This window comes from Grammomys surdaster, unplaced genomic scaffold (genome assembly GCF_004785775.1).
Source record: "Grammomys surdaster isolate TR1022 unplaced genomic scaffold, NIH_TR_1.0 236, whole genome shotgun sequence".
Taxonomy (NCBI): Eukaryota; Metazoa; Chordata; class Mammalia; order Rodentia; family Muridae; genus Grammomys; species Grammomys surdaster.
The window spans coordinates 1523979-1531269 of record NW_021604681.1 but is presented as its reverse complement, the minus strand read 5'-3'; the positions used below and the strand labels follow the sequence as shown (position 1 = coordinate 1531269).

Here is a 7291-nt window from a genome sequence, read left to right as displayed (position 1 = left end):
ACTCCTACAGCTGATAAACATCTTCAGCAAAGTGGCAGGATAAAAAAAATTAAAAGAAACAGTATCTCTCTCTTATACAAATGATAAACAGGCCAAGAAAGAAATGAGCGAAACAACACCCTTTATAATAGCCATGAATAATATAAAATATGTTGGTGTAACTCTAACCAAGCAAGTGAAAGATCATGTAAAAAGATCTTAAAGTCCCTGAAGAAGTAAATTGAAGATTTTGAGAGATGAAAAGATCTTGCATGCTAATGGACAGCGGAGATTTACAGTTAAAATGGCCATCTTACCAAAAACAATAAAGATTCAATGCCATCCCTATCAAACTTCCACCAAAATTTTATTTTATTTCATTTCATTTCATTTTATAGATCTGAAGTTACTTTATTTTTATTTTCCTCGCTTTAACCCAATCATTATATTTCACAGTTATTTCTGGGGTAGGGCAGAAGGAAGGTGTCATTCAGAATGATGGAAGTCATGGCCTGGTTGTCCTGAGAAGGTGAAGCAGGGGACACCTCACTGGGGAAGCTGGAGGAACACGGACTACCACACTGGTAGGTGGGCAATGTTCTCTGAGCGGGAGAGCTGGTACCCAATGTCCTCAGCACCTTCCAGCTTGGCCAGAGAGTTGATGATCAGCTTAGCTGCCTTGGAGTCACTCTCAGCCGAGATGATGACTGCCTTCTGCTGCTGCTCAACCTTTTCCACTACCAATCTGTGTCTCTTTGCTTCCTGCTGAGCCACCTGTTTGGCTTCTACAGTCTCTGTGAACTCCTTCAGAAGGTCTGATGTGTCAGGGACACGTCATACAGGATGGGCCCCAACATTGCAGCTCGCTCTGTGAGGTCATCGCTCACCTGCCTAGAGACCAGTTCTCACTGGGTAATCAACTCTCCAGCATTAAAGTGAGCCAACACCAACTTGAGGATCTCTCTGATGATAGACAGCAGCACCTGCACATTACCTGCTCATCATTATCCTCACGGATACTGGTGTAGATACGACGAAGACACCAGCCAGAATGACCGGCACATTCCATGGTCAAGAGCAGCAGTCTTGACCAAGATAATTGGCTTCTGTACCCAAGGGGTGAGAAAGTGAGTCCCTTCTCCTACTACAATGTCCTATACTCCACGGAATCGGTCAAAGATGACAGTTCTATTACATAAAGCAGAATTCACCATGCCTCCTGCAACTTCTAATGCCAGGCTGAACTTTCCGATGGACTCAAACACTGGCAGCCATGAATACTTCTGTTACATTCACTCACACCATTTTCACTCTGACCTCCGCATGAATTTCTCCCCAAATTTTTAATACATCTTGAAAGAGCAATCCCCAAAGTCCCATGGAAAAACAAACAAACGAAAAACAGAATAGCCGAACAATCCTGAATAAGAGAAAAACTTCGGGAGAAATCACCATCCCTCACCTGAAGCTATACTACAGAGCAATAATGATAAAATCAAAACACATTTATGAATAGAATTGAATCAAAGACCAAGAAACAAACCTACAGACCTATAGACTCTTGATTTTTGATAAACAATCCAAAATCATACAATGGAAATAATAAAGCATCTTCAACAAGTGGTGCTGGTATAACTGGGTGTCTACATGTGGAAGAACAAAAACAGATCCATATTAACCACTCTGCACAAAAAAAAGTCCAAGTAGATCTCAACAGGAAACTAGATACATTTTATCTCACAGAAGAGAAAGTGGGAAATACCCATGAATACATTCGTGCCAGAGACAATCTCCTGAACAGAAAACAAATGACTCAGGCTCTAAGATCAATAATTGATAAGTAGGACCTCTTAAAACTGAAAAGCTTCTGGAAGGCAAAGGACACTGTCAATATGACAAAATGTCAGCCTACAGATTGGGAAAGGATCTTCAACAACTGTCCATCTGACAGAGAGCTAATATCCAAAATTTATAAAGAACTCAAGAAGTTAGATGCCAACAACCCAAATAACCCAATTTAAAAATGGGATACAGAGATAAACAGAGAATTCTCAACCGAGAAATCTTGAATGGCCAGACTAAGATTTCAAAGGTGCTGATAGTACAGGGAGTGGCAAGTTATTTGCTCTATCCTAGTCACATATTAGATTTAGTCTGGAATACTGAAGCATCCGTAAGTAGCTTTTCTGGTGTAAAACTGAAGTACTATTGAATATGGCCTAGTTTATGATTTCTAATCATGAATTCTGGTGAACTACAAGATGTCACATGGTTTGACACAGATCTCTAGACTTACCTAAGTATATGTTCTATGTCTATGATAACATAAACAGTGAGGGTTTATCTAATTATTTACACTTTCATATTATGCAATATATGCATCTGAATTGGATCCTAGGAGTTATGATCAGCAAATCAAATACAATTTGGTATATAAAAACCATAGACGTGCTCCCAGGGACTAAACCACCAACCGAAGAGTACACATGGAGAGACCCATGGCTCCAGCTGCATATGTAGCAGAGGATGACTTTGTCAGGCATCAATGGGAGGAGAGGCTCTTGGTCCTGTGAAGGCTCGATCCTCCAGTGTAGGGGAATGCCAGGGCGGGGAGGCGGGAGTGGTTGGGTGAGGGAACACTCTCATAGAAACAGAATAGAGGGTTTCTGGGGGGGGACCAGGAAAAGGGATAACATTTGAAATGTAAATACATGAAATATCCAATAAAAATATCTTGAGCTTACACTGCTAAAAATTATGTTTTCATCCTTATAAATAGTAGCTAAAATTAAAAATATATCAATGCAGCCAATATAACTGCTTTCCATACCTGACCTCTGACCTATGGACAGAAACTAAAGGTCATGTGATCTCTGAAAAACATATTTTGATTTACACAAGCTCAAACTCACGGTATGTAGTGGGTAATCAGATGTTTCAAGGTTAAATTTCAGATCCTAAATTTTACGAAAAAAAAAAAAAACAGCCTGCACTATTTTTCTATGGGGAAATTTTGCTTTGTGAGAAGAAATACAATTTAAAAAAATAAAAGTATTAAAAAAACATAGAAACTGAAATTGTTTCTATCATCAAACAGAAAGATGATGCCTAGTCCATTTCTAAATTGATAGTAAAATGCAGAACAGAATGCTAAGTCAGTAGATTATAGATTTTGAACTCAAAGAAAACATACTGACAACTGGATCCTAAAACAATGACCCACACAGGAAATTGTGCTTTGATGCTTTTGTTTATTCATTTTATATTTATGCATTATGTGCCTGTGTGATTCTATGTGCACCATGTACCTGTAGTGACTGTAGAAGCCAGAAGTGGCATATTGTTTGAAGCTGGATTTTCATACTATTTGCTGCCTAGTTTAGATGCTGGGAACCAAGTCTGAATCTTGAGAAACAGCAGTGTGGACTCTTAAACACTGAGCCATCTCTTCAGCCCTGATGTTTCTATTTAGAAAGGAATTTTGTGGGTCATTTTTAAAAGCATGATTAGAATGTTCATGCTAGAATTTCTAAAGTTGTTTTTTTTTTTAACAGAAGTATATCCTTTGGTCAGAAGAATCCTGCTATGCGTAGAAATGAAAGTTGAAGTGTTTACTTTCTTTTGAGTAAAAAATATATTATGAGCATAAATTTGAAAAAGGCAGATCAAATTCTTGATCTGCAACAATTGCAGGAAAATGTATAATAATTTTGAAAGGCTTGGTATCACCCTAATATGTTATTTTCTGTCTCATTTTTTTCATTTATTTACTTCTAAAAGTGTCCCGTCTAGTGAGGCAGTTTAGTATACTGTAAAAGCCTCTCCAAGTCAGGTGGGCTATGTTCTATTTCAATGTGTTCAGGTTAACCATATACGGCTTCAGTTTGCTCCTGTATTTAATAGCAACAAAGTATCTGTCAACCTGTGTATCAAATGTAAGTAACAGTAAATGAGACTGTTCTGAAAATGTAAGCTGTGGTATGTTTGCTATTTAGTTATGTGTGCAAAGTGAAGATTTTCTCCCAGTTATGCCAATGATACAGGAATTTTTGAAAGACAGGCATTAATTAGTAGTAACTATTGCTCAGTTGTCATCAGTGAGGCCTCACCCAGCAACTGATGGGAGAAAATTCAGAAACCCACAGCCAAACTTCAGGTGGTGCTGTGGGAAATTGCAAAGAGAGGGAGGGAGGATTGTAGGAACCAGTGGGCTCAAGGACACTATAAAAACACAGCCAATGGAAAGAACTAACCAGGGCTCATAGGGGCTCACAGAGACTGAAAAGACAATGATGGAGGGAGCCTGCCTTGGTCTGTGCTAGGTCCTCTGCATATAAGCTCTGCTTTTTTAGCTTGGGTTTTTTGTGGGACTCCTAACAGTAGGAATGGGCTGTCTCTGACTCCTGTGCCTGTTTTCAGGACCCTTTTCCTCCTACTGGGTTGCTGCAATGTGCCTTGATATGAGAGGTTTTGTTTACATTTATTTTAACTTGTTATGTCATGTTTGATGGATATCCTTGGGAAGTTTGTTCTTCTTTGGAGTGAGGTGGAAGAGGAGTTGATCTAGGAAAGAGAGGAGGTATGTGGGGTGGTTAGAAGAAGGAGGGGAAACTGGATGGGGGATTGTATGAGAGAAGAATAAATAAAAAGAAAAAATTAATAGAGCCTGGTACAAGATATCATGTGAGTTGCTATATATAAATGACTATAATTTTGTAAAATATTGGCCAAACATCTTTGATGGTTGTTTTGATTTTTATTGTGTTTTTAATTGAAACAGAATCATATCACTTTGTTTTGTTTTGTAATAATCTCTTGTAGCCCAAGATAGCCTCAAGTTCACTGTGTAGCTTAGGCTGGATTTGAATTCTAATTTCATGATGTACCTTATTCTATTCGTCCATTCATGTGTTGATGGACATCAGGCTTGTCCAGTATCTTTCTTACTGTGAATGATGTTGAAAAAACTTTGATGTGCAATTATCTCTGTGCTATGTTGATTGAGAGTCTTTCAAGCATACACTCAAGAGTGATAGAATGGCTTGATCTTATAAAAGTTCTATTTCCAGTTGTTTGGCATAATCCCATGCTGATTTTGTAGTGGGTGTAAAAAAGATGTTCCTTTTCTCTGAATCCTCGCTGTTATTTTCTGTTTTCATGGAGATAATCATTTTGATTGGTGTGAAATGTAATCACAGTGCAATTTTGCCTCTCATGCTAGTGATGGCTAAAGATATTGACTTTTTTCATGTGTTTATTGGTCATTTTTATTTCAAGAACTATTTTCCTTTTTCTGTTTGTCCAGTCAATTATTGAATTATTTATATAGTACTAATATAGGTTCATAATATCAAGATCACATAAACAAATATTTATAACTGTGTCAGGAATAAAGAGGATTAACAGAAGGGCAGCAGATGAGAAAAGGGATTGTGTATATACCAAAGTATAATATGTTCAAAATATACTAGGCATACATACATGACATTTTTCTCAGGTAACCTAGTTTTATATACCACAAACATACAAAAATGAAAATAATATTCCCCTCATACAAAACTAGAACTTATTATGATTTTGTATTACCTTTTATGTTATGGTAGAATTCTCTAGATGGACAGAACCAAACAGGTTATCCTGTCTGTCTGTCTGTCTGTCTGTCTGTCTATCTATCCATCCATTCACATATTAATGAATATATGTATCTGTATGTTTTTACATATATCATCAGAGAGGTAATTTTATTTAAGGAATTAGCTCATTATTATAAAAGTACAAGTCCAAAATTTCCAGAGATGAAGGAGACGATCAAAAGTGTTTCAATGTTAATCTAGAAGTGGTCTACTGGAAGAGTTAACTGCTTTCAGAATTCATTCTGAGACACACGATGTGTGTCTGATAAGGTGTTTAAGAATACTTGTTAGCAAGTGATGACATGGCTTGGATCTCTAGGGCCTGCATGGTGTAGGGAGAGAACCAAATTTGTAGAAACTCCTTTGGTTTCCACATGTGTGCTATGGCACAAGTATGTGAACACATATACATACTTACACAGAGTCACTAAATATATATAATTTAAATATTTGTAAAAATAATCCACTGTTGTATTGGGAATTCAACTTTTGTTTTATTAATTCCTTCACCTTAATGTAAGTTTCATGCATGATATAGTCATTAAACTTAATTTACTCCAGCATTAATGATCTTGACTTTAGCTTCAGCAAAGTAACATAAAATGAAATCATCTCTGTAGAAATATGTAGGATTATTATTAAAGAAGTATCTAACACCATGGTTTATGAACATGTACATGTAAAGTTATCTATTATATCTACTTTGCCATGAAGTCCTAATATTTTGTAAACTTAAAGCTCTGAGTTTGCTCGTTAAATAATAGGAACCAATGATTTATGTAAAATTCTAGACTTGAAGGCATAATATAGATGGATAACTAATGAAGCCTCTTTGTCAACACAGTATAAAACCTTGCATTATGACAATAGTTTATTGATACAGTCAACAATGTACTTTTAAGAACTTTAATGTACCATGCCATTCCTAGCAACCTGCTTGATACCTAACGTATAATAGAAAGCAGGAACAAACATGGTACCTGATATAACAAAGTTACACTTTAAATAATTGAAGTTAATGGATATTAACCACATTTCACAAACACAAGTGTAAGGATACTACTGAAATGAGTGCTGAGAAATATGTACTGATGCTTTGGAGTCTTTGGAATTCAAAGTGATATTTGAGTGACAGCATGATCATTAGTAGTCAGCTGACAAACAAGTTGGTGAGCATGCCTTTGCAACCTCTGTCTTATTAAAGAAGATGGTGAATAAAACATCTAAGGGAAACTATGCTTATGAAAAAGAAAGTTTAATTTAACTGACAATGTAGAGATGCATAGAAATTTAATCACTCAAAGTTTTTATGTGCTTATTAGACATTTTGCCTTCATTATGAGTGTTAAAAGATCAGGCAAATTATTTTTCATGCATGTCCTATGGTTAAGACACATATATCTTTAATTAAATGTATGTATCTTATGTATTCTGGATATATATATATATATATATATATATATATATATATATATCACTGGTTCTCTTTATTATATTATACTTCTACTTCTTATGCATCCTTCTGTTTTCCCAGCATGTCCTCTTCCTATTTCCTGCCAGTTAATAGAAATGAATAAGTTTAATTGGTTGCTTACATGTATATGGTGTAGAGCTACTCACTGGATCAAGAGCTAGTTACTAGTATATGTAACACAGAGACAAGTGACCATTACTCTTCT

General features: G+C 36.2%; 1 pseudogene; it reads right to left on the bottom strand.

Moving 5' to 3' along the window:
- Positions 1-552: 552 nt before the first annotated feature.
- On the bottom strand, positions 553-3424 carry LOC114626463 (annotated as a pseudogene).
- Positions 3425-7291: the final 3867 nt, after the last annotated feature.